The sequence below is a fragment of the Octodon degus genome, unplaced genomic scaffold (assembly GCF_000260255.1).
Source record: "Octodon degus isolate 3935 unplaced genomic scaffold, OctDeg1.0 scaffold00190, whole genome shotgun sequence".
Lineage (NCBI taxonomy): Eukaryota > Metazoa > Chordata > Mammalia > Rodentia > Octodontidae > Octodon > Octodon degus.
This window is the reverse complement of record NW_004524766.1, coordinates 4,610,816-4,632,925: the sequence shown is the minus strand read 5'-3', so window position 1 is coordinate 4,632,925 and position 22,110 is coordinate 4,610,816.

Sequence of the window (22,110 nt, the reverse complement as noted above, 5' to 3'; positions counted from 1 at the left end):
CAGGACTTTAGACCTGTTCTTTCTGTCTCCACTCAACTCTTAGGCAATTAATCATTCTTTTGGTTTTAAATATACTCTTCGGAGTTATGCTTTGCAACTCACATTAATCAACCCTGATCTTTCCCATATGTCTTCACTTCCATGGCCCGTTGCCTACTCATCTCCATCAGACATTGCGCAGGCACCTCGAACCGGACATATGGAATGATTACATTCTTAGTTAGCTCCAAACCGACTTCTTCCCTGGTAGTCCCCATCTCAGTAAGTGATGCCACCTAACTCCTCAAGTCAAAAAGCTTGAAAAAACTACAGTTGCTTTTTCTCTCACCAAAATCTGTCAAGATTCTATTGATTCCTCACATTTCTCCACATCCCTCCAGCCCACCCATGATCCTCTCTACGTAACCGTGTCCTCAGACTCTCAACTGGCTTCCTTGGGTTTGTTGTTCCCATACCATGTATTCTCTGCACAACAGCCAGCATAACACTTCTAGTATATACCTTACATGCTGTCTCATCCTTACTCAGATCCACAAGATCCACTTCTGTCAAGTGTGCAAGAAATAGAATCCACCATTTTTACCTTCATCCAGGGCCAGGTGGCACAAATGGATTCTACCTCTGCTGTTCTTCCTACTATTTACAAACTCTGAACAGAATTTTTCAAACAGGGCAAAAGTAAAGAAAGCGGACTTTGAAAAGCAGATGGGTAGAGAACTCAGGCCTTAAAGGTGATCGACTGGGAATCTTTCAGGCTTTGTTCAGAGCCTGAGGTCTGAAGAGGACCACAGCTGAAAATATCAAGAAGCGCGCACCCGCACACACACACTTGTACTTTCACAGCGTTTGTACTCTCTTTAGCCAACGGAGAGAGGTCAGGGAGCTCAGCAGCCCATAAACCCTTTGACCTTACCTGCGTTGTTCTAGAGGAATCACCTGGGAAGAGGCACGCAGCCACGCGCCTTCCCCTCCTCACCAGATGCTGCCAGCAAGACACTGTCCTTAGTGTTCTGGTGACCTAGCCATCCATATAGTGACACGACATTCTTCTCCTAACTGAAGGCAGGCACCACAGATGCCCCCAGCAGGCTCTGTGCAACCTGTGCCTATAGCCCCAGAAGCAACAGAGCCAACGCTTTGAAAATTAAGCAGTTTAAGGGCCAGCCAAATAGCTCAGCAGATTAAAGCACCTGCAAGCAGGAAGAGGGGTTCAATCCTGGGCCTGCTGGGCCAGCCCCATCCATGGGACACGCTGACACTGGGCGTGGTGGTGCACACCTGTAATCCCAGCTTCTGGCAGGCTGTAAACAGGCAGATCACTATGAGTCTGATCTAGTAGTGAGACCCTGAACACCCTGTAGTCCCTTCCCTAAAATACAAAAAAAAAAAAAAAAATGAATGAATGAATGAATGAATGAAAATTAAGCAGTTTTAGAACACTTTTTAGAATTAGCTGAGGCTCTGAAAGGCCCGGAAGTAGATAGGACCAGAATAACCCTGCAAGGACTTGGAAAATTAAATTTGTATTTGAACTACAGACTGCAAAGATAGGCTAGAATGTGCATTCCTAGTATAAACAGGCTGGAGCCTTGTTGAAACACTCACACAATTATATAGGAACTAAAAATCTCAGGCATAACGCTAATAATGTTGAGTATACAATATGAAATTATATTCCGGCCAAAACAAGAACAATCCTGAATAAGCTAAACAATGTGAATGAGGAAAGGCTATAAAACAAGCCTTCCCTGAGCAAAAACAGATGTCAGAAAACCATGAGGATGGCAAAGGGTTTCTCCTCGGAAACTATGAAGGGCAGAAGGAAATGGCACCACCCTTTATAAAGAGAAAGAAAAGGAACTATCAATCCAGTGTTGGCGGCAGCCAGGAGGCCGAGCGAAGGGAGGACGTGGGGAGCACTTGCCCCCACCAGCTCACACCCCCGAGACCCACACCTTGCGGCCGGCTCTGACCACCTGACATCACAGTTAGCTCTAGCACCACCACCACTCAGTCCTCTCCTGAAAGCCTCACGCGTGAGTGCAAGAGGCTCCCGGGAAAATGTCTAGATGTAAATCATAGCAGCTCTTTGATATCAGGTTTGCCCTCTTTTTTTTAAACAAAATACATCATCTGTAGGGTCACTTCCAGCTCTAAACCTGCTCACTGGTCATGTTCTACCAGTAATGTTTTCAACTTCAAGTCCACATCAGCAACTGAAGTCAGCCCCTAAGACTACCCGTCACTTCAGGCCATCACTTTAACTGAAAGCCCCTCGAGGACAAGGAGCAGAAAGCCCGAGGGCCTAGGGGCTGCCTAATACTTACTGAGCAATGAATTAGTATTCATACAATGAAAAGTCAATGTTTAACTTTCAAAATCCTTAATGGGCTAACGAGGAAACAGGGCTGGGGTTATAGATTATATGTGGTTATAGGTTAGATGTGCCTACAGACTCAGGCATTCATAGATGGGGCATCCTGTTGGCAGATGGCTTATGGTCAGGAGAGGTGAGTCACTGGGCTCTGTTCCCCTTTGGCCTCCTCTCTCTCTCTCTCTCTCTCTCTCTCTCTCTCTCTCTCTCTCTCTCTAATTATCTCCTTTCTGTCTTCCATCTCATGAGCAGCATATCTCTTCTCTGTCTCTGCCACTCCATCCTGCCTTAGCCACCTATGGATTGAAACATGATCCAAAATAAGACTCTCCTCCTTGAAATAGTGGGTAGGAGAAAATTACTAAGACAGCTAACGTGGTGGGCACACCTGCCAGCCAGCGCTTTGGGAGGCCGAGGCAGAAAGACTGGAAATTCATACCCAGCCTGGGCCAATTAGTGACTGAGCAAGGCCCAGTCTCAAAATAAAAAAATGTAAAACATCGAGACATTTGGCTCAGTGCGAAGACACTGAGTTGAATATCTAGCATTGAAAAAAAAAAAAAAAAGTTCAACTCTCCAAAGACAGCTGGTAGAGAAGGGGTAAAACCACGTAGCCACAGGAGCAGAGCCCTTAAAATTATAACAATGTCATAGGACCAAAAAATCTCTCATTCCAAAAACTAGCTTTTTATAACTCAAGTCATTGACAAGATAATCAAATCCTCATCACCTTCTTGTGAAGGTAAAAAAGAAATTAAAAGAGAAGACACTTCTGAAGAAAATCACAATCAGCAGCTACCCATTATTTCTGCACAAAACTGACTTAAAAAAAATAAAGTGATAAAGTAGTATTTTCTATGGGAAAAAATGCAGAGTGCTAGGAAGATAGCAGATGTGTTGTTTCCCTGACTTAAGGGCAAAGCAGCAGAGCAAGCAGGAGACTACGTCTGAGGTAGTAAAGAAGAAAAAGAAATGGCAGAGAGCAAAAAAGAAAGGAAAGTTTTATGTTTTACCACAAATATTTCATTGACTCGATTTTAGGTTTCGCCGGATAGCTAGTAGGGTTCCTCGAGTGCAAGCTTCGGTGTGATCCCTTGCAGCAGAAAGGCTGAAGGTGACCAAGAAAAATAAAGACTCCTGCACACCAGCTCCCACCTACTGATGAGAGTCGCGGAGGCAGAGGCCCAGCAATCTGAATCCAGCAGCAGCTCCCCGGGTGCTTCTGGCCCGTGCACTGGATGCTGCTGCTACTGAGCCATGAGATGATCTCTCAAGGGAAAAAGGGCTTGTTCACACCAGGGCACTAGATTTGCTATCTCAGATTAAAAGATATGGTCCAGGGCCGGCCAGATAGCTCAGTGGACTAAAGTGCCTGCTTAGGCAGAGTGCAGCAGCCGGGGTTCAATCCCCAGTGTGCTGTGCTTGCCCCAGCCCCGGTGTGCAGTGAAAGAGAGACTGAGACTGGGCGTGGTGCCACTCACCTATAATCCCAGAGCTTGGGAGGCTGAAAACAGGAGAATCACTATGAGTCTGATCTACCTAGTGAGACCATGTAGACCCTGTACCAAATATATATAAAAAGAAAGAAAGAAGAAAGAAGGAAGGAAGGAAGGAAGGAAGGAAGGAAGGAAGGAAGGAAGGAAGGAAGGAAGGGTCCAGTATCTTGGAGGAAATAAATAGCCAGGCACTTTGTGTGCTGCTGTTAGCACAAAAAAATAATAAAAACAAGGGTTAACTTGAAGTTAATTTGCATTTCCAGGGATAAAAGAAGGCATTTCTAGTTCACAATGGAACTAAACCACCTCAGTAAAGAAAATCTAATTTTTACAATTTTTTCCATAAAAGCCTTAAAATATGTAGTCTTCTTTTTGTGAAATTAGCACACTAGGTAGACTGAGAGTTTGTCCATTTTTTTTCAGCAACTAGGTAAGTATTATGCTTCAAATGGTGTAATTTCAGTGGCTTCTTGGTTTAATTTGAGGGCATAGATTTCAGCATGAGAGAAACAGTGTAGTGTGATTGGGTTGCTGTGTGTGTGAATTTATATTGAGCATGACACTCGGGGGACATATCCATGAGATCGCAGTTGCTAGAGCCAGTCTGAGCGACCCGAGGGTTTAGTTTCACTTTATTCTCTTTATGGGTTAGCAGATAATGATATTATCACCAATGACAAAAGGGACTAATAGACACGTATTTCCTCCGTACAAGTGTGTCCTCTGGCTGTGAGGCGGGGGAGTCAACCTACTATGGGAGTAGTGTGAGGGCTCAAGGTTTGCTAAAGGCTAACAGTCTTAGACTTGCCTTTTGCTTTTGCTGTTTTTGTTTTGAAAAGAAATCCTCACATAATTTGTATAAGCAAGTGAGGAAGAAGCCATCTTTTTAACAATGCGATGGTAGAAATCCTGCATTTTGAATATTACAGCTATTCATTCCGTCTTCTGTCTGGTAATTCACGGTTCCCATCTCTTCTCCTGGCACTGCTGAAAGAATAAGAAACCCACCAGGATATTGTTCAGTGAACAATCTCTCTTGCCCTGGATCTCTAACCACCTAAAAACAATGAAAAGCTCCATCTTCCTCCTCCACTTCCTCCTCCTTCACCTCCTCCTCCTCCACCTACATCTCCTCCTCCACTTCCTCCTCCTCGGTTTCCTCCTCCACCTCCTCTTCTGCCTCCTCCTCCTCCTCCACCTCCTCCTCCATCTCCATCTCCTCCTCCACTTCCTCCTCCTCGGTCTCCTCCTTCTCTTTTTCCTCCTCCACCTCCTCCTCTGCCTTCTCCTCCTGCACCTCCTCCTCCTCCTCCTCCTCCACCTCCTCCTTCACCTCCTCCTCTTTCTCCACCTCCTTCTCTCCACCTCTTCCTTGTCCTCCTCCTCCTCCTGCACCTGCTCCTCCTCCACCTCCATCTCCTTCTCCACCTCCTTCTCCTTCACCTCCTCCTCTTCCTCCACCACCTCCTCCTCCTCCACCTCCATCTCCTCCTCCACCTCCATCTCCTCCTCCACCTCCATCTCCTTCTCCACCTCCTTGTCCTTCACCTCCTCCTCTTCCTCCACCTCCTCCTCTCCACCTCTTCCTTGTCCTCCTCCTCCTCCTCCTCTTCTTCCTCCTCCTGCACCACACCCTGGTGCTTGCTTATGTGTGTAGCTGGGAGCCCAGGGCCTCTTCACTGATCTATATCCCCTGCTCTTTGTTTATTTTTACTTTTAGACCTGGTCTTGCTACAGTGCTCAGTTAGCACAACCTGGGCTGAAACTTGAAAGTCTCCTGCCTCAGCTACCCAGAGTGCTGGGGTTATAGTGTGCACCACTATGTCCAGCAGCTTCCGCATTCTTAATTGTCTCAACAGAAGTCTTCCACAGGAAAGGAAGTTTAATTCAGGGACAAGAAACAGTTTACTTTAATCTAGTATTAGCATTGACTTGACAAGCTTTAGAACTTGCAGTCTAACCTTAAATGCATAGCTACTCTCCACTTAGTACAGAGACCAAAGAACCGTGAACTCCTTGAATTGTGGGGAACCTTTACTGATGAATTCCACAATATGTAACAATACTGTGTACATCAGAAATCAATAAATATCATCTATGCAATAATAAATGCACACAATATGGAAATACAAACCACAGGTAACAAACTTGTGGAATTCCGTCCCCTTCCTCTTTGCAAAATGCCTTTATCTTTAGAAAGACAGTCTGAACATAGGGACAGACACCAATTTGAGGTCTGAGAGACAGACATTAATTAAAGTAGTTTAGCAGTTCCAAATTTGAAAATACAGTGGTAAAGTTTTAACTGGATTTTCTAGATATTGTGCATTTGCATTGGAGCCCAATTTTTTCATTCTGCCTCATTCAGTGGGACTGTATTCAAGGAGGTAAGTACACATCTCACTGACGAGAGTCTAGCCACAGCTACCTTGGACGGTGACTTTGCTAGACCTCTCTGCTTTCCAAATCCATGAGGCCTTTGTCCCGCAATTCTCCATCCAGGCATTCATCTTTCATGACTAGTCCATATGCACCAAATACTAGATGTGCAAAATTGGTTTTTGTTCCAGCACTGTTTTGAACAGTGAAATAGAAATAACATATATTTATATTAATAAGAAACTTTTTAAACATACAATAGAGGGTTGAGGAGATAGCGCGGCAGCATTAGTGCCCACTTGGCAAGAGCGAGGTCCTGAGTTTAATACCTGGCACCATGGGAAAAAAATATGACAGAGCAGGGTGCAGTGGATCCAAGTGTTGTTAATTTAATTAATATATTCTCCATTCTCATTTGAATGCAAGCTATTTTAAAATTCAGATTATAAGTAATAATAAATTATTATTATATGCAATTGTATGTCACCCTAAAAGGATTATAAACCTATGTGCATTTTCTTGAAACTATAATAATGATAGGCTGTTAAATAAATTATAGCGCATGTAGAGTATGATTTATTCACATAAACAGAAAATCAAAAAGATCTTGTTAATAGGAAAGGAGAGAATAAGGTATAGAAAAATATCTGCAAGAAATTCCCTGATGCATTTATCCTGATCGCCAGTGGGCTTGAGATCAGAGAGCGGAGGAGCAGTCTATGAGGATTTTGATTTCTTTAAATTCGATATTTTTTCCTTATAATGATTATATATCACTTTTTTGCTTTTCAAGTAATAAAAAAAAGGAAAAATAAGGAGCATTAGTGATTTGTCAACTCATACATGTCCTAAACAAATCCATTTTAGAAATTCCATGAAAAAATTTAGAATAAAATAATCTGAGTCAAGTTTAGAAAATACAATGGGCTGGGGAGATAGCTCTGAGTCTGCACGCTGGCCTGGCAAGCATCCCGGGTACCACATGCCGTGCTGCCATGCGGGCCACCGAATCTGGGTGTGGTGGCGCATTCCTATTGTCCCAGCTCTGGGGAGGCTGAGACAGGAGGATCACTACGAATCCGAGCTCCGTAGCAAGACCCTGTACCAAATAAATAAAAGATTTTTTTTAAGTTTTGAAAAAGAAAGTAAGATGTATACATTGTAAACTGCTAAGAAACATGGAAAAAGTTTGAGGTTGTGGACTAAATACTTTGCATTTATGCCTTAGTCTGTCTCAAAGTATTAATGTAGTAATTGATATAAATCTATACATTGGAATTTTAGGGGATACTTATCAATCATTAGTGGGCACCTGGCCTGTATAATTTACTTACGTGTATTTCACTTAAATAGTTGATACTGGAGAAGAAAGTACATATGTGACTAAAGACATACTTAAGTGCAGTTTAAGATATAACGTTACTGTGATTAGCTTGCATTTCATGCACCTTATAGGCAATCATTTTAGCCTGTCTTTTATCTCTTGGTGATCTCTTTTATGGTAGGATCTTTCTTATTCATGCATCTACTGCCGTCTAATTCAGAATCCAAAGCACAGAAAGAAATATTTTTTCATTAAATTTACCACCTCTGGGGTGGTAGCACAGGCCTGCCGTCCTTGGGCTTGACAGGCTGAAGCAGGATGCTCTTCAGTTCAAGGCCAGCCTGGGCCACGTAGGGAGACCCTTTCTACAAACAATTTTTTGATTCTTTTCTCGCTACTATAAGTTGATTTGTATACCTCCTTTTACATGAATGTTTCATAAAGGATATTTGATCCAAAAATCTTATATTTCATTGTGAGTTAAAATTCATCTGGACCTAAGAAGTAGATCATAATGTGGAAGTAGTATTTGTATAGTCAGATTATGAATTTGTCGAATTCAGCGTAGAGAACGCCATGTCACACGATGGACACTGCTGCATCACTCTCTGCTTTCTTCTACACAAGTCTCTTTTGAGTCCCCCCATCCACCAAGCCCATGAACCCCATGGGGCCATTTCACATTTTTCGCCCCCCCCCCAGGTCTCCATGTTGACCACCTCCCTGTCATTCAGAGTCTAACACATATGTCACTCCCTTAGCAAAATTATCAACTAATTTAAACTCTCCTCAACTCTGCTCCTTCGTCTCCTTCTATTTGCACCACTCTGTCTTACTATCTTCAAAGCAAGCTTTACTTGCTTTCCTAACTCGTCTTGTTCATTTACTTAGGTCCTCTCATGCTGTCTCCTCCTCTTTCTTGGTTAGAAGTCAATTCTATAACATCAGGAGCATTTCCTGAACATTCACCTTTGAGTTCTCTATGCTTAGAACTGTGCCCTGCTCACAGAGGGCTTTCAAAATATTTAAGGATGAAGCAGTAAATACGAAATTGCATATTTCATATTCATGTGTGCACCAATTTCTTCTTTGGTTCTTTCAGTTATTCCCATAACAGTAGTTCCTTGACATTTCTAAAGGACACATTCCAAACTCCTCCAGAACCATAACTAAATTAAGCATCAGAACTTAGCTTACAAATTCACCTGATTCTTTTTTTTCCATAATTTTAATGAGAAACAAATAGCAATGAGACAGTTTCAAATCAAATTAGTAGGACAGTTTCAATAATTAACACATGGCATACTGTCTTCCTAGTGGTTATTTGTTGTACAAGATGCAAACTTGATATCCTATTTACAAACACACTATTAGAACAAATCCCTCTATTCATCGAATTAAGAGAATGAGCTGTGTATCTATCCTAACCATTTTGAATACACAGATACAAAATGGTCATTCATCTGTATCCCCCCTTTTTTTGTTTAGATCCGTCATTTAAATATTATAGGTGTGTGAACTCAGCAAAATATTCCAAAATAGTCCAGTAGTCCATAATAGTATTGGGTCTTCTGCATGACTGGCAATGTCAGAAGTTGTTGACCTGAGTCCCCTACAGCTCAACATAACAACATGGCTTTACTTCTTATACTTCGTTTTTATACTTTTCTGCTGGATGATTAAGACCAAGGTAAAGCAAGACCTATGTTTGACTGACCTTATCAAATACAAAAGCTACAATTCTTGTTACAAAATTCACCTGATTCTTTGTGCACTACTATAGCTACTTCAGAAGGATGTCAGAATGATTTAAGAACAGCAAGTCCATGTAGACATGTGGATTCAGAGGGCCTGCTGATTCACTTACTGGCAGATTGTGTGATTTAAATATGTGCCCTAAAAGGTACCACCCACCATTACAATCTAAGTGTCTTTTCTGGAGGTTGGAGTGACAGGGAAATCAGAATTCTTTTGGATAAGAAGAACTATAAGGGAAAATAAGTTATGAGCATCCCTCTTCCATGTATACTTGGCTTCATGAAGTCAGGCTTGGGGGAAAATAAGCTCTCCACTGTCAGACAAATGAAGTGGTGTATAAAGGCTCAGACCAGAATGCGCACTAAAATTACTTGAGAAGTTAATACCTGTAACTGTACAAGCCACATCCTCTACATCAAACAGTCGCTTTCTACCAGTGGAAGACAATGAATATTGAGAGACAATATGATTTATTTGTAAATATAACTAAATTTCCTGGATGATTCAAATGAAAGTCTGATCTGAGAAGAACTTACCTCATTTGTACCTATATTTGTATCATATAAGCAAATCTGTAACTTTAGAGCTCAAAAAACAAAATCAGAAAAGCACTGTGATCTTGGTAAGGCCAACTGTGCCAGGAGACCCAAAGGTGGATGCGATGGTATGTACAGGCAAAGGGCACACCGAGTGACAGAGGTCGTCTGTAGCACCTTCCCTGGCTGAGAAGAATGGCAAAATAGCTCTCCTGGTGGTGCCCAGCAGACACACGGGAATGCCTATGCTCTGAAGTCTCCATAACCAAAATGGAGTAGTCCATTTTAATTTTCAGAGGAATTTGGTGAACAAATGATTAGATATCCACCAAACCTTGGTACTAATGAAAAATACGGTGCATTCTGAGGAAATCAATATATAGTTTGCCTGAAGGTTTCCCAAAGGAAGCATTCAGTTATTGAGGTTTAAAATACGTTAGCCCCAGAATAATAAAATTCTTGAATTGCAGGCGTTTGCAAGAACAGCAAAGGGGTTAAAGACATTTTATATTTTATCAAAGCTCTAAAACTGCTGTGCAGAGTCTTTCTGCATCTCATATTTTCACTTGCTGCTTCTTCATGCAAAAGCTTTCTTCAATACCTCAGAGCATTGCTTCACTGTATCGACCTTCTTAATTTGCTCTTGAAGTAAAATATTCTGAGTCCCAGTCTCACCTACCTTCCACTGCTTCCCAGGTTTGCTAAGATTGAGTTGGAGCCTGGGGTTAATATCTTGAGTAGGAGATACTTGTTGGTACCTCTGTTGCATTTGTTGTTTTGTTCATAGAAAATACGTACTTTTGTCAGCATACAATGGTCTTTAACAAGCATGAGTCTTAGTTTGCTTAAAGAAATAAAGAAGGGGCAGGGAAGATGGCTCAGTGGAATAAGCGCTTCCCTGGCAAGTGTAAGGGCATGAGTTCAATCCCTGACTCTGCAAAAAAAAAAAAAAGAAAAGAAAAGAAATAAAGAAAAAGATGGAGAAAACTCTATTTAAAAATAAAGAATTGGGGCCAGGGAGATGGCTCAATAGGATAAGCATTTGATTGGCAAACACAAGGGTCTGAGTTCAATCCCTGGTTCTGCAAAAAAATAAAAATAAAAATAAAGAATAACAAAAATGTCAAGATGCAAATATAAAGGTCTAAGATTGTCCCTACAGGGGAAAAAAAACCACTACATGTAGGTGGGCAAGTTAATAGCTCAACTTAGACTAAGTGATGGAGTTAATCAGAAAGTAATCTAGTTTGACTCAAGCAGTCTGTATTTCTAAGTTAACTATTAAGTATTTGTTGAAAACTTTTTCAGATGACCTGAACTCCTTCCAAAGGAGGAAGACAACTTGGACATAAATCAGATGTCACAAAAATGCAACATGCTAGCATTCTTACCAAGTCACAGAGCTATCAGCGGCCAAGGAATGAGTAAAGTTAAGTGTTCATCAGAAAACTAATTTCATATGAGTGACTCATAGCAGCTCAGACCTGTAACCCCAGCACCCTAGAAGGCCAACACAGGAGGATCTCAAGTTTGAGCCCACACTGGACAATTTAGTGACTTAGCAAGACCCTGACTTAAAATTAAAAACAATCAAAATCTGAAGGACTGGAGTGTAGCTGAGCGCCAGGGTCCTGGATCTGATCTGTGAGAATGCTGAGCTTGCATCCCATGGTGATGAAGGATGAAGACAGAGGAGGGAGGGTGCGAGCAAGTTTATATAAAAGATATAACAGCGAGGAAGCAAAAAACGTAAAGGAAGGAAGTGGAGCTTCTGCTGGCTGGAAGGGGTCCTCGGTGCACGGGAAACCCCTCTTCATCTAGGTCCAAAGGCGACAGGAGAGAGCTTGGGCTACTGCACAAAAGCCGTGTGATCTCCACTCTGTAGGGGACTCCGCACTTCTCGCGAGCATCTGCGCAGTGTTCACAGTGTCCACTCAGGGTCCACACACCTTTATGCCAGGCCTGCCTGATCACACTCTGAAGAGACCCCGGACAGCTGCAGGACAAGGCTTGGTAAGATCCCGGCACGCTGAATCAACAGACCCCGCTCTGGCTTCCTGACTCCATTGCGGGGCTGCTGGCCTCGCCACCTACGAGAACCCTAGCTCCTGTCTCATGTCCCTAGTATGGAAGAAAAACAGCTAATGTCATAGAACCAATACTAAATTTAGTACCAAAGTATTTAAAAATAGCATTCATTTAATTAGAAATTTTCTTGAAATTGAAAAAGCACTTGAGCACACTAACATTTTTAGTCTTGCAAATACTAAAGCACTTCCTTCAGTATTGGTCATGAGAAAGACTGCTGCAAAAGATGTTTGCACTTTTCGTTTTTACCTCTCAATTTAGCCTTGTGCCTCACTGAACCATGAATTCACTCAGGTCCTCACATCCAGAATGCAATCCTGTGGGCTTTACCCTGAACTCCTTGTCTTCAATGCTCAACTTCAACTCTTCAGAATGTGTCCAAGTTAGTGGGCGCTATGGACGTCCTTGTGACTCCTAAACAAAATTTAGTTCATTCTGAGAAAGAACAATGGATGCTTCATTCAGCCCTGGGATGTGGCTTCCAAGTGTTGTAATTCAGAGGACACTGTGGGTCCACCTCTGTGGACTCAAGTCAACTGCAAATAGAGGGGCTGGTGAGATGGCTCAGTGGTCTAAAGCACCTACTTAGAACAAGCTTAGCAAAACGCAGGGACCGCGGTTCAATCCCCCAGTACCACATGCCAGCCAGCCCCTCCCCCAGGCGGGCTGAACTGGCCACACACACAAATAAATAAATAAATAAAACAAATAAATTTTTAAAAAATAAATAAAATGTTTTTTTAAAAAAACTGTAAATAAAAAAGATTTGAGAAACAATTGCATCTACACTGAACATGCACAGGCTTCGTTATTCCTTAAGTACTATGGACTAACAAGTAGTCACACAGCACTTCCAAGCTGGTGCATGGACTCTGTACATGATTTAAGTGTGCAGGAGGATGTGGGCTGGTCTCTGCAGGTAACACGCCTTTTAGGTGAGGACTTGGAATGCACAGAGTGTCCCGTACAAATCCCTCAAAGACAGCAGGGGAATCTATGCATTGCGATCTGCTCCTCAGTCTTTCCTGAAAATTCCTCTCCACCTCAGTCCTTTCCTGCTCTGTCCTCCAAGGCAGCAGTCACTGAACAATGTTTTCAAAGAGGTCACAGAGCTGACTCTGCAGGCCACACCTTTCAGTGTCCTGTAACTAGCTTGAAACAGCTACTCTCAGCAAGCACCCCAAACCTGAGCAGGAGGAAGTATCTGGCATCCTCGAGAGATTTCATCAATGAACCACCCACGGCTGACATGAGGAGCGAATGCCTTATCCCTCACCAGTGTGCTGCTGCAATTGCATCAAAACTCTGAAATTTATTCAGTTCTTTAGAAATGAAAGTAGTTATAAGCAGTGCAAGAATCAGTCACAATCCATGTGAAAATCTTACCTCAGTCTGAGTCAGTCTTCCATGGTTTAGTTCATTATTAGTGAACAAAACAGAAAATATGACCACTCATTAGCATTTTAAGGAAAATTTTACTAAATACTAGAGAATGTAAAAATTAACAAGAGAAGGGCCGGCCAAATAACTCAGTGGATTAAAGTGCCTGCAAGCAGGTGCAGGGGCCAGGGTTCGAACCCTGGGGCCTGCCATGCCGGCCCTGCCCCAGCTCTTGGGAGGCTGTACACAAGAGAATCGCTGTGAGTCAGATCTGGTAATGAGACCCTGAGTACCCTATAGACCCTTCCCTAAAAATAGAAAATAAAAAATAATTAATAAGAGAACATAACTGCCAGCAACATACATAAGTTTTGATAGACCATTTGTGTCATGAATGCTTTCTTCTTTTTGTTGCAGGCCTAGGGATTGAACACAGGGCTTCACAAGGGATAGGCAAGGGGCTGGGGAGATAGCTCAGTTGAATAAGCACATGCCTGGCAAGCCCAAGGGCCTGAGTTCAATCCCTGGTTCCCGCAAAAAAAAAAAAAAAAAAAAAAAAAAAAAAACAAGGGATAGGCAAGTAGGCAAGAGCCGGACCACTGGGTTGCAGCCCCAGCATTTTTTATTGTTTTGAGACAAGTTATCACTAAGTTGTGCAGGCTGGCCTCAAATGTATTTCTCTCTCCACTTCATGAGTGCAGTAAGTATGATCACGGGCTCTGGGCTCAAAGATTAATTTCCTTATTTCAGAAGAATGTTTTGTTAATTTATGAAGTTACATGAGCTCCACTTTCTCTCAGAAAAAATACAATAAACTGAGGCTCATTACCATAAAATAAAATGCACAGCATAAAACAAAACAAATAAACTTTAACTCAAAACTGACTTTTCTGAAACATCTAATACTCACATAGTAAGAAACGCAGTAAAGGCTAAGGTTGTAGCTCAACGGCATAATACTTGCCTAGTGTTTGAGAAGCCCTGTGTTTACTACCCAGCAAGGAAGGAGAGGAAGCGGTAACAAATCTATGTTGTTATGGAATATACAAAACACGATACTGAAGATATACTTCCCGCGCATATTTAATGTATTCCTGGTACCTGATGAAATACCATTTGGTCTAGACGCTTGTGCCTTCCGCCAAATTAAAAAACAAATGCATGGAACACATTTCAGAGGCGGCTCTGTGTGGATTTGGGGTTGAGACAGGAACACTTTGTAGCTGTATCCAAGGGGCCACCATCTCAGGCCCCTTGGGGTGCTGCGAGTGCTGAATGACAGTGTGTGGAAAACAACGGTCAGAACCAGCTCCTGGTGACCAGCAGCACTTTGCCTCTCACGGATCCTCTCATGCTGTGCATGGTGACGACTGTCCCCCTTTACAGATGTTGACAACTGTCGAGCACACCTCAGGACTGTGGAGGTGCACCACAGATGCAGATGGTTAGCCCTACATCTTCAGTGAATTATACGAACCTGTGAATGTCCGTTAAAGAGAAACTCTTGGGTCAAAGCATGTTGGTCTGTTCATTACACAAATAAAAAGACCTGAAGAATATCGTACAGCTGGGCCTGGTGGTGCACTCCTACAATCCCAGGACCTGAGAGACTGAGGCAGGAGGACCACAGCAAGATTGAGACCAGTCCGGGCTACATAGTGAGGCCAACGTCAGCCTGAGCCCCACAGCAAGACTCTGTCAAAAAAAAAAAACCAGAAAAGAGAAAAAAACAAAACAGAAAAGCAACCTTCTAGTACTTTTTGCCATTAATACTTTAATTTCTATCATTTTTATTTTTATTAAAGTAACATGGTTACTTTTAATAATTTCTGAAAAATATGCTCATACAATTTAACAATAGGCCCAAGCTGTTATCAAATGATACATAAAGTGTATTGAGCAATTCAGTTGCCTATATTAAAATCATTTTACAATTCAATACTTAATTTAAAACTAAGATATGAGTTGAACTATTATAGAAAATTAGGTAAAGTAACTAGCAAAGCAATCTAATAATATTGAGATCCAAAAATACACTGAACTTCAGGTCAGTCTTATTTACTATAAAGTCTCCAGCTAGAATACTGAGTTTAGAGGAACATGGATGGGGTTCTCAGTGTCTGCTTATTAAAAAAAAAAGCTTTATTCTGATCTTTCAGAGCCCCAATCATTTTTGCCCTAGCAATATTTTTCTAGTTTTTAAAACACTCTGTGGAATATAGAATAAGGTTAAAAGCAACATTCTATTCTTGAGGCCCTTCCTTGGGCAGAAGAAACATAAAAATGTTAGTTTTCTATATTATGGCCTGAAGAAAGCCTAACAGCCCAAACATCACCTTTAACATGGTTTCTATTTCTGAGTAGTTTATCAACCAACCCCTCCTTTATTCTTTGGTCTAAAAATTGGTACGGGATTTCACTCTCAGTTCTGTAAATGTATTCTGCCTCTTTCCATCCTCATTAAAAAAAAATCTCTCAATATTATAACCTTCCCCACTCCTTACTGCACAACAGCAGATGAAGGCTTATTTGAGTTGCAGAAGTAGCAGCCCAGGTGGTTATTTTATATATGTTCAACATTTAGGGACTGTTCTTAGAATATGTGTATTTTGCAGCCATTAGCCCAGACTGTGCTTGCTTATTAAATAATAAATCAGGTCACAACTAAGAACATCCTCATTAATTTGCAAAATGTCCAAAACATGGGATTATTGGGAACGACAACGCAGACGCGTAGTTAGTTTACGACAATAAAGTTTGTGCTTTACAGTCTCTACTGTTTCCCACCAAGACACTAACCTAAGAATCAGGGCCGGCAGGGGAGAATCTGGCTTAAGGGTCAAAACTTTAATGATGTGAATCTACAGAGCAGTAGGTGTTCCAAAATTTCTGTGCTTTCAATTTTATCGTTTTTCCTATCTATATGCTATTCTAAGAAGAGTTGAAGAAGAAAACAATGAGTGATTAAGACTCCAAGAAAGTAAAAACCACTTATTTTAGATACCCTGGTTTTACTTATTATATTATTTTGATTTTGTTTATTGGTTGGTTGATTGGTTGACTGGTTTCATCCAATCCAAATATCTATCAATTCATCTGACATACCTAGAACTATTTACAAGAGAAACAATTTGATAACCATCTATTTTCAATATTATGTATTAACATTTAATATAATATACCAATTCAAGCCCTTGGGAGTACTTATAATCAATATTAATAAGTAGGAGCACTGATTGAGGAAGTCACTTGTTTTCCTCTAAAGTATTTTATCATTTGGTGTTGGGTAAACGGAACTTTAAAAAAATATTTACAACAAAGTGAATTTTTATGAATATATTTATTTTTAGGATCAGAGTGGGTCATTGCATATGCATTAGTCTACAAATATTTGGGAAGAAATATTGATCACAGTATTTTAAAGGGCTGGTGAGATAGCTTGGTGGTCTAAGCGCCTGCCTGATAAGTTCAAGGACCTGGGTTCAATCCCCAGTACCACATGCCATGCCAGCCCCACCCCTGGGAATGCTGTGCCAGCCACTGGAACTGGGTGTGGGGACACACACCTGTAATCCCAGCACTGGGGAGGCTGAGACAGGGGGATCACTAGAGTGCGAGCCATGTAGCAAGACCCTGTACAAAATAAAGAAAATATTTTTAAAAAATAAAAATAAAAGGGCCTGAGTTCAATCCCTGGTTCCACCAAAAATAATAATAATAATAATAAGAAATAAGAAATAAAAATAAAAATAAAAAATATTTTATAAAACCCGGACACAATTCAAGAAATGGGTTGTACTTGTCAGAATCCAGTCAGAAAACAGAAAGTACCTGACATAGTCAGAAAAGTTAATATGAAAAATAGTTATCTATCAACAAATGTGCTGGAACTGCTGGGTTTCTACATAAGAAAACATAAACCTTGGGCTGCGGAGATAACTCAGTAGAATAAGCACTTGGCTGGCAAATACAAGGGCCTGAGTTCAATCCCCGATTCTACCAAAAAGAAAAGAAAAAAAATAAAACATGAACCTTGACCCATAACTTAGACCACAAATAAATTCTAAAACAAAAGTGAAAGCTAGGCATCGCGGCCTATGTCTGTAATTCCCGCCCTCCAGGAGCAGGAGGCAAGGGGCTTTCAAGTTGTAGCCTGACCTAGCTAACTTAGGGCTTAGCAAGACCCTGTTCAAAATAAAAAGAGGGCAGGAATATGACTCTGAGTTCAATCTCCAATACTTTAAAATGCTAGAACCAAACATAGTTAAACTAATATAAAATGAATCATAGATATACCTAAGTGTACAGCTTACAAATATGAATATTCTAGGAAAAACTATGCATGACATGATAGGAAAATAGAAAGTAGAAAAATATGTCCCGGGGGCCCAGCCCTAGCTCAGTTCTTTAAGTGGCTGCTTCCACAATGCTGGCAGCCTCAGTTTGCTGTAGTTCGATCCCCACAACACTCCAGCCATGCAAAAGTGCCCTGAAGGCATTCAAGGAACAAAACACACAACCAAATCCAAAAAAAAAAAAAAAAAAGAAAAAAAAAGAAAAATATGTCCCATCATACAAAACACTGGTGATGGGAGCATCATCAAAGTTAGATTCTGCTTTTCAAATGATGTGGTCACAGAACAAAGACAAATGCCACAGGCTTTGGGAGAAAATATTTCTGGCATAGGACTTGAGGTTAGACTATTTAAAACATAACTCAGTTACCCTTAGTAATAAAACTACCAACTTAATTTTTTAAATGGACAAAAAAATTGAGCCATCATTTTTCCAAAGAAGAAATATGAACAGGTGCTTGAAAATGAAATTTTCGAAGGTGATGAATGTATTCATTACCATTATTGTAATGGTGATTCACTAATCATTAGGGAAACGCAAAGGAAAATCACAATGAGACAACACTACCCATATCATGTCTAAAATTGAAAATACTGGCCAAATTAAGTTCGCTGAGATTGTGGACATGTAGTTCTCAACTATCTCAAATATCAAATAATAGTATAACTTTAAAAGCTATTTGGAGGTTTCTCAAAAAGTCAAGTGTAATATATGCCATCTACACTTTCCGCTCCCTGGTAATTAGCCAGAAGGAAGTGGAAGCCTATGTCAGTACCCAGGTAACTGGTAAAAAAACACACATCTAAGCCACAAATATTTAAATTTTGCCTACCTAAGTATTGAGCATCCTCTGCAGGGTGCCCCAGACTTGCTTGTCTAGTATTCCAATCCCAATTCATCCCAGTTCCTCATCATCTGATCAACCCATGACCAAATTCTCACAAATCAGCATAGATATTACAACTTAACTTGTGCCCCTTTCAGGTTGACATGATTGAAGTCCTAATCCCCAGTAATCCACAATGTATTGGTATTAGGACATATGGTCTTTTAAAAGGTAATCAGGGTAAAATTAGGGTGTATGTGTGGTCTGCAGTGGGCTATAGGACAGCGTGGTTGCTGACTTTAAAGAAGAGATTAAAACACAGACACAAGAAAGGCCATACAAAGGCATGGGGAGAAGATGGAAGAAATGAACCCTTTTAGAACCTTGACTCTGGGCTTCCCATCTTAGGAACTAGGAAGAAAGATATCTCTGTTCTTTAGTCCATCCCGTCTTTGTACCTTGCTGTGGAAACCCTAATAAACCAAAGCAGTGTTCTTCTAACAATCTCTCAAATCAGAAACAAGTGAGAAATGAGCAGCCAAATGTACAACTTGAAATTCTGCCCACTGGAAAGGTTGCCTTTCATCAGACATCCCAGTAGGGCAAACAATATCATTACCACCATGTCCCTGCTGTCTATTACAATATGTGTGTCCAAGTTGGTTTTGGAAATGAAGCGCTGCCATTTAGGTTAAAGAGGATCGTCATCACAGAACTGCTGAGGAGTGCAGGTGCCCTCTTCACCCACGGCTCCATATCGCGAAACTCCTCTGGACTCTCAAAAGGTGGGGATAGGGAACAGTTCCGACTGGTGTACACGATAAATACACTCTGATTTTCCTATCTCCTTAAGCCTTGGGCTTCTCCTATTCCACAGACAGTCTGTAATCTTCCCCTCATTATGTATAAGCCACCAAAGAGCCCAACTTTCAGCCAAACGAGTAAGAAGACTGAGAGAGTCCCTTCTAGCTGCACAAGCTACTGCATAAATTCAAACTCACTGGTAAATGCACCCATATCAGTACATGTGGCTCAAGCTGATGCTACATGATATCCTCCTCAATACCCTTAGAAATCATTCTATTATATATTCCCAAGATTTCTGCTATATAATTAGCAAAAAATTTCAAGTCTTTTTGTTTGCCAACTATTTCCTCCTGGCTAGGCTAAGACTTTGTACTTGTACCCATGTAACGTGACCTTGGTAATGAGTTAGCAACAGCAAAAAATGGTTGGGTTAAGTCTTGAGTAGAGTAGACAGCCCCTTGTGAGACAACTGCCTCTGGTGAGGTTAAGGTTATTCCAGGGTTGCCTAGCATGGAACGGTTAGTCCTCTCACATCATGAAAAGACAAAGGCCTCTATTCAGGACAGCTCCAGTCCAAGTTACAGAGTCCTGCATCTTCCAGCTGACACCTCGGCTGGCAAGGAACAGACCTGGCTAGCTTGTGAATTCAACTCATCTTAGAAATGTGTGTAACAAGTACAACTTAGATTTTCAGCAGTACCAGTGTCCCTGCCATGAGAAATAGCCTTTAAGGCTACCATAGATGTTCTTGGTTTCTTGGCCATGTTTTTCAGTAAAAGCTAGAAACTTGAGGTCATTTTCTTTCTATAAATGTCCCAGTTAGCTGAGAACTCATTTTAGATTCAGGTCCTCCAAAGCATGAACACAGTCATGCTGATTAAATGTAGCAACTATTCAGGCTCATAAAGCACTTATTTCAGAAGGAATTTAATCACAATCAAATTATAGATGATAATTTGATTAATTTTAAAGCTGCTAGGTGCCATGTATTCCTAGCATTGCATGGTGCAGACCTCCGCATTTCTTTCAAATCCAAGGGCAAGCCAAACCAGCCTCTAAATCCAATCTTTGCAAAATAGTATGGAAAATATTCTATCTGTGTAGATTTTATTTAGCATATAACCTAGTAATTTTGTAACCTATAAAGTGTGATTTATACCCATAAGTGGACCAGAAAGAGTAACCAACGTTAACTTTTAAAACATACTTTGAAGCTTGATGAACTCCCATGCAAATCACTGGAAAAATGTCTTCCTTACCTAGTTAAATCCTATCATGATATTTGGAAGCTAAAACATAGGTAATAAAATTAATCTTTCTTTCAAACTTACCATTGTACGCTGTCTCGCAAGAAATTTGTATGTAACTAAGCTGTCGATTTACTTATTTCTAATTTGAGACATATGAAAGGCCACTTACAGAGATTAAACTAAATTCCTCAGGAAAAAGAGAACATATTGGCTCACATTTGATTTGTATTCATTCTAATACTCTACATCTATAGCTGTTTGAGAAGATGTTAAAAATCTATAAAGTTTTCTCTAGTTATCACATTAAAGAAATAGGTTTTTATTCTTATTTTCCCTTTTCATAGTTAGTCATAATAGAAAGGGAGAAGAAAAGAAATCTAGATTTTAGCTTTCATTAAATAGAGGGCTGTTCAAACAGCTCAATGGATTAAAGTACCTGCAAGCAGGTGCAGGGGATGTTGGTTCAATCCCTGGGCCTACCCTGCCGGCCCCACCCCTGGGGCACACTGAGATGGCAATTGAGACTGGCGTGGTGGCATGTGCCTGTAATCCCAGCTCTTGGGAGGCTGTAAACAGGCGGATCACTACTGTCCAATCCAGTAGTGAGACCCTGAATACCCCCTAGACCCTTTCCTAAAAATACCAAAAAAAAATTCATTAAATAGTAAGTTGACGGGGTTGGTGAGATGGCTCAGTGGTCTAAAGCACCTACTTAGAACAAGCTTAGCAAAGCACAAGGGACCCTGGTTCAATCCCCCAGCACCACATGCCAGCCCTGTCCCCTGGTGGGCTGAGCTGGCCACACATACAAATATAAATAAATAAAAAAAATTAAAAAAAAATAGTAAATTGACAAGGACAAGTAGAGAAGACCTGGTTCTGGAACTGTATACCAAAGTAAAGGAACAAGAATGGATGGAAGGAAGAGGGAGGAAAGGGAAAGCAGAGAAAACAGGATCTCAGATGCATCATGTGCACGGACCAGTTCCCACCGAGGAATGTAGGCATGTACTACAAACATGTGCTGATGAAGAAAATGATCTGAAAGAGAACACTAAATGCTTTTCCCAATTTAAACATGTTCATTGAAAAAGCTAAATTCTCACCAGTGTGCTGAATCTGTCCTAGATCCTCGAATGCTGAGTAGGTCCAGTTCCCTTGCTAGTCACCAATGTCACCACAATATCACTGAAATATTTCCCAGAGGACAATTTGGCCACACAAATAACTGAGTCGCACAAACTTCCAGTCTCACACCGACCTTCAGTGTAGTAGAAGGCCAAGTCTAATATCTAATTTCTAAAGTGATTCTTCCCTCGTTTCAAGTTATTCACTGGACCATGTTCAGGCCAAAACGTTTGATTAAACATTTCATGTTAACAATGTTGAGCCAAATCTGTACTGACTATGGTAGCAGAATTTACACATTACAGACTAGTAACTCACTTTCCATGTTTAAGGGCCAAGGCACCATTCAGAAAACAGACACGTGTTAGAAATAACTGTATGAAAATCATAAAGTCAAGTGGTTGAACA